Raw genomic sequence first — 10,363 nt, forward strand, 5'->3', positions numbered from 1 at the left:
CCCCGCCTCCCGGACGTCCCGCTCTTTCCCAGCCTACCCTCCCCGCTGCCCCCTCCACCTCTCCTCCCTTCTAAACCCCGCCCCCTGCAACCCTTCTCCCCTGCGCGGCATTCTGTCCGCAGCACGGTGGCCCCGTCCGTCTGTCCACCTGGAAGATCCCCGGGGTGCCTTTGGCCGCCCGTTTGACTTTCGCTTTGGGAACTGTGTGTTATCACAATAAAGATATTTCCAGACTGCAAAGGATGGGAGGTGCCCCGGCCTCCTCGAGAGCAAGCCGCCGCGCCCGCCAAATCCAAGGCCTCCGGCCGCCCCCGCGCGCGCGCACACGCACCCCTGCCCGGCGACCCCAACGGCCGCGCCCCGGGCCGGGCGGTGGAAAGCGCGCAAACGCTTCTGCGGAGGCTGCTCCTCGCGCGTGTGAACTTCCTGCTCCGCGGCCCCGGGCGAGGCTGAGGGGGCGGGGCGGGCGGCGGACGCGGGTGGGGACCAGCTCCCGCCGCTGGGGACGTCGCCGCCGCGCCGGGGACCCGCGCCCCTGCCTCTGCTCCCCGCGCCGGCCCCTCCGGAAGCGGCTTTGGGCCGAGGCTGGGGTTGCATCCCCGCCTTCGGGGCTCTTCCGCGGCCTTGGGGACCCCGGCGCAGCGCGCCTGCCCTGGTCCCGCCCTGCGCCCCACTCCCGCGTCTCACACCCCCCCCCGCAGCTGGGGCCGGAGGGTCCCGGGGGAGAAATGAGACGGAGGAAACCACGAAATCGGGTCCAAGGGGAAAAAAGAGAGACAAAGGGATGGATTGCCCCCCCCACCCCACCCCCCGTTCTTGGCAACAACTTCCAGAGGATCCAGGGAAGGGGAATTTGATAACCATGTAAGTTCACCCTTAGATATAGCCCAGGCCTTGTCTGGCCCTTGGCCAAGGGCGTGTTTGCCGAGCCCAGCTTGCAGAGAGGCATTTCTACAAACTCCATTTTTTTTCAGCTCGGGGTGACTGACTGTCCCCCCCCCCCCCCCCCCCCCCCCCCCCCCCCCCCGCCCCCAGGACTTTCTTTGCGCAGATTCGACTTAATCATACTCTGCATGCGATCGTCATAGGGCCACCCAAAGCCCCTTTTCTTCTTCTCTTCTATTATTTACTTCTTAATCCTTCATCTCCCGCTCCCCATTAGGAGTCCAATCTGCATATTTAATGTATGTTTTTCCAGTCCACTTGCTGTCTTCATACAGTGTGGTTTTGAGCTTTAATTACCTAAAAGTATCGTCAAACTTTTATCCCATTTTTTAAATTAATTAATTAATTTATTTTTAAGATTTTATTTTTTGACAGAGAGAGAGAGAGACAGTGAGAAAGGGAACACAAGCAGGGGGAGTGGGAGAGGGAGAAGCAGGCTTCCCGCTGAGCAGGGAGCCCGATATGGGGCTCCATCCCAGGACCCTGGGATCATGACCTGAGCCGAAGGCAGATGCTTAATGACTGAGCCACCCAGGCGCTCCATCCATTATTTGCATTTTAAATTCAACATTGCTTTTGAAACTTTGGTGAGATACAGTTGACATACAACAGACTGCCCGTATTTCACGTGTACCTTTTTAAAAAAGATTGATAGATTTTAGTGGGGGGAGGGGCAGAGGGAGAGAGATAATCCCAAGCTGTCTCTCTGCTGAACAGGGAGCCCAGAGGGGCTGGATCTCAAGACCCTGAGATTATGACCTGGGCAAAATCAAGAGTCCAACACTTAACGGACTGAGCCTCCCAGGCGCCCCTCACCCATACCTTCCATAAGCTTAGACATAGGCGTGCCTTGCTGGAACCACCAATGCAAGGAGTATACTTAATATAGTCATCACTCCCCAAAGATTCCTCCTATCCCTTTATATTTTCTTCTCTGTGTGGCTCCCTGCACCTGTCTCTTCCCCAGACAACAATTGATCTGTCACCATAGATTAGTTTGCATTTTCTAGAATTTTAATAAGTGGGATCCTGGATGCTACCCTCTGGTTTTGTTATTCAGTTATTCTGAGATTCATGGATATTGTCGCATGTATCAATAGTTCATTCTTCTTTATTGCCATGTAGTATTTCATTGTATATTGTGTATCCTACAGTTTACTTATCTGTTCGCCTGTTGATAGGCATCTGGGTTCTTTCTAGTTTTTGCCTATTACAGTAAAACTGTCATGATCATTCATTTACAGATATGCTTCCATTCCTAAGAGTAGAATGCCTGGGTAGGCATATGTTTAACTTTTAAAGGAATTGCCAAAATGTTTTCCAAAGTGGTTGTACCATTTTATGTTCTCATAGTAGGGCATGAAAATTCCAGTTCCTCCACATCCTCACCAATGCTTGGTATCATTTTTTTTTTAACCCATTCTCATAGATACATCCTTGTTATTTTGTTGTGGTTTTTAATTTTCATTTCCCTAAGACTAATGAAATTGAACATATTTCAGATTTTATTATTCATCTGTATCTCTTCTCTGGCAGTATGTCCACTCAAATCTTTTGTTCATTTAAAAAAAAATTTTTTTTTTTAAATTTTTATTTATTTGACAGAGAGATAGAAGAGCACAAGCAGAGGGAGTGGCAGAGGGAGAGGGAGAAGCAGGCTCTGCACTGAGCAGGGAACCCGATGTGGGACTCGATCCCAGGACCCTGAGATCATGACCTGAGCCGAAGGCAGACGCTTAACCATCTGAGCCACCCAGGCGCCCCTAAAAAAATTTTTTTAATTGAGTATATTAGTTTCAGGTATATATACAACATAGTGATTCAACTTCTCTGCAAGTTATGCTCTGCTCACAAGTGTAGCTACCCTCTGTCACTATACGCTATTAAAATATCATTGACTATATTTCCTATACTGTGCCTTTTATTTATGTGATTTAAGCCTTCTGTAACTGGAAGTCTGTATCTCCTACTCCCCTTCATTCATTTTGTACACTCTACCACCCTCTTTCCTTCCAGCCACCATCAGTTTGTTCTCTGTATTTGTAGGCCTGATTCTGCTTTTTGTTTATATATTCATTTTCTTTTTTTAGATTCCACATGTAAGTGAATAAATGTGGTAATTGTCTTTCTCAGTCTGACTTACTTCACTTAGCATAATACCTGCTAGGTCCATCCATGTTGTCGCAAATGCACACTCTCATGCCTTCACTATGACTGTGTTGTAATATTCCATTGTTCTTCTTTTTTTTTTTTTTAAAGATTTTATTTATTTATTTGACAGAGAGAGACACAGCGAGAGAGGGAACACAAGCAGGGGGAGTGGGAGAGGGATAAGCAGGCTTCCCGCCGAGCAGGGAGCCCGATGCGGCGCTTGATCCCAGGACGCTGGGATCATGACCCGAGTCGAAGGCAGAGGCTTAACGACTGAGCCACCCAGGCGCCCCTCCATTGTTCTTCTTTATCCATTCATCTATCAGTGAACACTTGGGTTGCTTCCATATCTTGGCTATTGTTAATAGTGCTGCAGTGAACATAGGGATGTATATATCTTTTCAAATTAGTGTTTTCATTGTGGGGGGGAAATAACGGGTAGATCATATCTATTTTTAATTTTTTGGGGAACCTCCATCCTGCTTTCCACAGTGGCTGTACCATTTACATTCCTACCAAAGTGCATGAGGGTTCCTTATTCTCCATATCTTCACCAATATTTGTTATTTCTTACCTTTTTGATGTTAGCCATTCTGACAGGTCGTTTTGATTTGCATTGTCGTTTTGATTAGCATTGCCCTGATGATTAGTGCTGTTAAGCATCTTTTCAGGTGTCTGTTTGCCATCTGTATGTCTTCTTTGGAAAAATGTCTATACAGGTCCTCTCCTCATTATTTATTTATTTATTTAAATTCAATTTTGTTTTTTTTTTTTTTTAGAAAGGGAGGAGAAAGGCAAAGGGAGAGAGAGAGAGGGAGAGAGAGAGAGAATCTCAAGCACTAGATGATGACCTGAGCTGAAATCAAGAGTCGGATATTTGACTGAGCCACCCAGGTGCCCTTCCTCTGCCCATTTTTTTGTTGTTGTTGTTTTATTTTTATTTATTTCTTTATTTATTTTTTATTTATTTGTGAGAGAGAGAATGAGAGACAGAGAGCACGAGAGGGAGGAGGGTCAGAGGGAGAAGCAGACTCCCCGCTGAGCAGGGAGCCCGATGCGGGACTCGATCCCTGGACTCCAGGATCATGACCTGAGCCGAAGGCAGTCGCTTAACCGAGTGAGCCACCCAGGCGCCCTGCCCATTTTTTTAATAGGATTATTTGTCTGTTTGTTTTGGTGTTGGGTTGTATAAGTTCCTTACATATTTTTGATATTAACCCCTTATTAGAGATAGCATTTTCAAATATCTTCAGTAGGTTGTAGGTTTTTGTTGTTGTTGTTCTGTTGATGGTTTTCTTTGCTGGGCAAAAGCTTTTTATTTTGATGTGGTCCCAGTAGTTTATTTTTGCTTTTGTTTCCCTTGTCTTAGGAGACAGATCTTAGACAAATGTTGTTATGGCCAATGTCAGAGAAATTACTGCCTGTGTTCTCTTCTAGGATGCTTATGGTTTTAGGTCTCACATTTAGGTCTTTAGTCCACTTTGTGTTTATATTTTTGTATGGTGTAAGAAAGTGGTTTAGTTTGATTCTTTTGCATGTAGCTGTCCAGTGTTCCCAGCACCATTTATTGAAGAGACTGTTTTTTCCCCATTGTATATTCTTGTCTCCTTTGTCATAGATTAATTGACCGTATAAGATAAGTTTATTTCTGGGCTCTCTGTTCTGCTTTATTGATCTATGGGTCCATTTTTGTGTCAGTGCCCTACTGTGTATCTTGAAATCTGGAATTGTGATGTCTCCAGCTTTGTTCTTCTTACTCAGAATTGCTTTGGCTTTTTGGGATCCCCCATAAGGATTCAGTATTGTTTGTTCTAGTTCTGTGAAAAATGCTGTTGGTATTTTGTTAGGGATTGCATTGAATCTGTAGATTGCTCCAGGTAGTATGGGCATTTTCACAATGTTAATTCTTCCAATTCATGAGCATGAAATATATTTCCATTTGTTTGTGTCATCTTCAATTTCTTTCATTAATATTTTACGGTTTTTGAGAGTACAGGTCTTTCACCTCCTTGGTTAAGTTTATTCTGAGCTAAATTATTCTTTTGGTTCAATTGTAAATGGAATTGTTTTCTTAATTTCTCTTTCTGCTACTTCATTATTAGAATATAGAAATGCTACCAATTTTGCGGTATCAGTTTTGTATCCTGCAACTTTACTGAATTCATTTATTACTACTAGTAGTTTGTTGGTGCAGTCTGTAGGGTTTCTCCATATACTGTCAAGTCATCTGCAAATAGTGACGGTTTAAAAACTTCTTTACCAATATGGATGCCTCTTATTTCTTTTTCTTGTTTGATTGCTGTGGCAAGGACTTCCAATACTATGTTGAATAAAAGTTTGCCATTTTTTTCTTTTTTCAAAGATTTATTTATTTATTTGAGAGAGAGAGAGAAAGAGCAAGGGGAGGGGCAGAGGGAGAGAGAGAACCCACAAGCAGACTCCCCACTGAGTGCAGAGCCTGATGCAGGGCTCGGTCCCAGGACCCTGAGATCATGACCTGAGCCAAAACCAAGAGTCAGCTGCCTAACCGACAGAGCCACCCAGGAGCCCCTGCCCTTTTTTTTTTTTTAATTGGGTGTGTGTCATCTTATTACTGAGTTTCTTATCATGGTAAAATATATGTAACATAAAATCATTTTAGCCACTTTTTTTTTTTTTTAAAGTTTTTATTTATTTGACAGAGAGAGACACAGCGAGAGAGGGAACACAAGCAGGGGGAGTGGGAGAGGGAGAAGCAGGCTTCCCGCCGAGCAGGGAGCCTGATGCGGGGCTTGATCCCAGGACCCTGGGATCATGACCTGAGCCGAAGGCAGACGCTTAACGACTGAGCCACCCAGGCACCCCATTTTAGCCACTTTTAAGTGTATAGTTCAGTAGCATTAAGTACATTCACAATGTTGATCAACCATTACCACTATTTTCAAAACTTTTTTTTATCCTCTGTTCTACACAGAAACTCTACCCATTACACAACTCTCCAACCTCATATGCTGACCTATATGGTAATTCTGTGATTGACATTTTGAGGAACTGCCGTATTTTTATACAGAGGCTGTAACATTTTCCATTTCCACCAGCAATGTATGAGGGTTTCAGTTTCTCCACATCAACACTTCATATTTTCCATTGTTTTTGAAAGTAGCCATCCTAATGGGTGTGAGGTGGTATTTCATTGTGATTTTGATTTGCATTTCCCTAGTGATTAATGACGTTGAGCATCTTTTTATGTGCTTACTGGCCATTTGTGAAACTTCTTTGGAGAAATGCCTATTCAAATCTTTTTACCATTTTTGAATAGCGTTATTATTGAGTTTTGAGAGTTCTATATATATTTTGGGTATAAGTATCCTATCAGATATATGCTTTGCAAATATGTTCTCCTGACCTGTGCCTTGTCTTTTCATTTGATAACAGTGTTTTATATAGAGCAAATGTGTTCAGTTACAGTGAAGTCCAGTCTATCATTATGCCCTTCAATGGATCATTCTTTTGGTGTCATATCTTAAGAAATCTTTGCCTACCTTAAAGTCACAAAGGTTTTCTCCTACATTTTCTTCTGGAAGTTTTAAGTTTTGCATTTAGGTTTCTATTCCATTTTGAATTAATTTTCTACATGATGCAAGGTATACATGTTAGTTTTTTTCCTATGAATAAACAAATTTTCTAGCCACATTTTAAAAAAAGACTGCTTTCTTCACCTTTGCACCTTTTCCAAAAGTCTGCGTATGTGCAGTTCTATATCTGGGTTCTATTTTCTGTCCCATTGATTTCTTTTGTCTGACTTGATGCAAATACCATGCCGTCCTGATTAGTATAAATTTACAATAAATCTTGAAATCAGATAGTCCACCAAATTTTTTCTTTTTCAGAGTTGTTTTCTAGGACTTTTGCATTTCCATAGGAATTTTAAACTCAGCTTATCAGTTCCTCCAAAAGTCTGCTGGGAATTTGTTTGAGGATGCATCAAATGTGTATACCAATTTGGAGAGAAGTGATATTTTAGCAATATTGAGTCTTATGAATATTGTACATCTCCCAGTTATTTAGGTCTTTTAAAATTTTGCTCTGTGATGTTTTGTAGTTTGAGCATACATATCTTCAGCATCTTTTTTTCAGACCTATCCCTAAGTATTTCATATTTTTTGTGCGGTTATAAATGGTATTTTTAAATTTTGATTTCTGATTGTTCATTGCTAATGTATAGAAATACAATTGAAATTTTTATATTGATCTTGTATCTTGTATCCTTGCTGAACTTATTAGTCCCAATAACTTCAAAAAATAGATTTCTTAAGATTTCCTACAAAGATGATCATACTCTCTGTGAATAAAGGCAATTTTATTTCTCCTTTCCCAGTGGAATATTTTAATTTATTCTTTACCTGATTTCATCAGCTAGGCTAAAATCAAGTTCAAGTTCCAAAGGGAGATAATCTAGCTCACCGTCTCCTTTTACAGATGAGAACACGGAGGATCTGAGGAGACAAAAACATTGCCTTAAACCATTCAGTTAGAGGCAGATTTAGTACACAGCCATATGATCCATTCACAGGCAAGTGAACTTCCTTTTTTTCTTCCAGTTTCTCCCCTTAATGACAGAGGCTTGACTCCAGTGCCCCAATACTGATTCTAATCCCCAAGCTACCATTGACCCGCTGTGTGCCCTTAATGAGCACAATGCTTATTTCTCCCTAGTGGCTCCACCTATAGAATGTGGTTAATAATATTCACAGAAAGGGTTATGATGAGGCCTTTGCACCTCACTTGCTTCCTCTTGTTTCCAGCTTCCAGATGCTGTGTTGATGGTCACCAGTTCCCCCAGAGCAAGCAACAATGCAGGGAGGAATTAGGAGCCATGGCCATCGACTAGCTCCTTGGGATCCAGGGTAAAAGAATTATGTATCTTTGTTGCTATTACATTTTCATCCATAAAGTGGGACTCTTTATCTCATGGACACTTGTAAGAAATGGTCAGTGGTTTTTGTTTTTGTTTTTTTTTAATTAATTAATTAATTTGAGAGAGAGAGTGCGTGCATGGGTGGGTGGAGGGGCGGAGGGAGAGGAGAGAGAGAATCCCAAGCAGACTCCCAGCTGAGTGTGGAGCCTGATGTGGGGCTCATTCCACGACCCAAGATCATGACCTGAGCTGAAACCAAGAGTCTGATGCTTAACTGACTGACCCAGAAATGGTCAATGTTTTAAGAAGTTATAAACCTTAAGGAAATAATTTACTAAGTCATCTTGGGCAAGTCATTAGCATTTCTCAATTCACTTTGCCTATCTGATAATGGGAGATAATGTTATTTTTCCCCTCACGGGGTTAATTTAAAGTTAAGTAGTTTGTTTGTGTATATTACGTTATACAAATGCACCCTACTCGAAAACACAAAAGCAATATGTTAAGTATATTAAAGGTGGAAACACATTGGAATTTTTATAAAGATTGCATTTTTTCAAAATACTACATTCACAGGGGTCCTTGGGTGGCTCAGTGGGTTAAGCATCTGACTCTTGGTTTTGGCTCAGGTCATGGTCTCAGGGTTGTGAGACCAAGCCCTGCATGGGGCTCTGCCCTCAGCATGAAGTCTGGTGGAGATTATCTCTCCCTCTGCCCCTCTGCACCTCCCCTTGCTCGCTTGCTCTCTCTCTCTCAAATAAATACATAAATAATTTTTAAAAAAATCCAAAATACTACACTCAGCAAAGAAAGCAAATGATAAGAAAGTTCTTGAAGCGTGAAACAATGACGCCTGCTCCAACTCTAACTGCAGACTCATTCCCTTTTAACTATTTCTCTTAGTTTTTCTGACGGCTTCCTTCATTTCATTAAAAAAATATTCTTATACCAGTGCTTTTTAGATCTCAAGATTAGATATATCAGTTGATTTATTGCTACAGTGGATAAGGATTTACCTCACTTTTATCACATTCCTACCCCAACAGAAGAGATTTTTACTTCTTTTATTGGTTGCCTGGGTAATTCAAAAAAACATATATATCCCTCTACTTATTTTATTAGCCATAGGCTGTTTGATTTCTCCACTTTGGAAGGGGAGGATACTTACCCTTTATACTTTTCGTCATTTTTTTTTTTTAACCTCCCACCTCTCTTCCTTTGGTGTTTATTCTTTGTACATTTTCCAGGGTGATAATTTTTACAGTTGGTTCTTAGCCAGAATGATTTATCCTGGCATTTCTCACTGGTTGATTTGAACAGTCGAAAATCATCTCACAGTGTTTACATTATGATGACTATGTACAGGTTGTTCTGTGCAGAGCCAAGCATGTATTATGATTCTATGTCCTTCTTGTGTGACTTTTTTTTTTTTTTTTTTAGTGTTTCTGCTTACCTTCTGGGAACTGAGACTCCCCGCTCCTTTTCGATGGTGCCAAACACATGTAGGCATGGATTCAAGCACCCACACTCACTGCTTGCCAGGCAAGCCAGTCAGTCTCATCCCTGGACCTGGGCCAAGGCTTAGTGAAGGAGCCATGGATGGGGACAAACCAGCTCTCTGGCTGCTCAGGTGAATGTAGTCACCTTGCTCAGCCTGCAGGTGGCTTCTGAGTAGACTGAACTAATGGCCACCTCCTGCATGCCACCATTGAAGGAATGTTTCCATACAAATCTTTAATTTATCTTGGAGTTAATTTTAGTATGCGTTATGAGTCTGTATCAGTTAACTATTGCTGTGTAACGAATTATCCACTCCTCCCCTGCCCCCCCCCCCAAAAAAACCCTTGGTTGCTTAAAAAACTAATTATAATTTATTTTCTCTTGGTTTTTGTGGGTCATGGATTCAGCCAGGGTACAGAGGGGATGGCTTGTCTCTGCTCATAATGTTTGGGGCTGGTTCTAAGGCTGGAGCCTGAAGTCTTCTGAAGGCTTGACTAAGGATGGAGAATCTGCCTTTTTTTTTTTTTTTTTTTTTAACACAGGGCTTGAACTGGGAACCCCGAGATCAAGACCTGAGCTGAGATCAAGAGTCAGACACTTAACCAACTAAGCCACCCAGGCGCCCTGAAAATCTACTTTCAAAGTGACTCACTCACATGGCTAGTTAGTTGATTCTAGCAAGTTGGTGTCCTTTTCGTTGGGTTTTCCACAAGGCTGCTTGAGTAACCTCATGACCTAGTCGCTGGTTTCCACCAAAGTAAGTGATGAAAGAGAGTGAGAGAGAGAAAGAACGAGAGAGAGAGAGAACAACAGGCAGAGAGTGTATTCTTTTTATGACCTAGCCCCAGTCATCACAAAGCCTCACTCCAT

The 10,363-nt window shown here is 42.3% G+C and overlaps 1 long non-coding RNA gene across 1 annotated transcript; it reads left to right on the forward strand.

Moving 5' to 3' along the window:
- The first annotated feature begins 335 nt into the window (after positions 1–335).
- LOC118023188 lies at positions 336–9,919 on the forward strand. The gene is made up of 3 exons (XR_004682682.1): positions 336–864; positions 7,881–7,982; positions 9,434–9,919. It is a non-coding gene; the product is annotated as an uncharacterized LOC118023188 (long non-coding RNA).
- The last annotated feature ends 444 nt before the right edge of the window (positions 9,920–10,363 follow it).

Source organism: Mirounga leonina, unplaced genomic scaffold (assembly GCF_011800145.1).
Source record: "Mirounga leonina isolate KUSES-001 unplaced genomic scaffold, KU_Mleo_1.0 Mir_178, whole genome shotgun sequence".
Lineage (NCBI taxonomy): Eukaryota > Metazoa > Chordata > Mammalia > Carnivora > Phocidae > Mirounga > Mirounga leonina.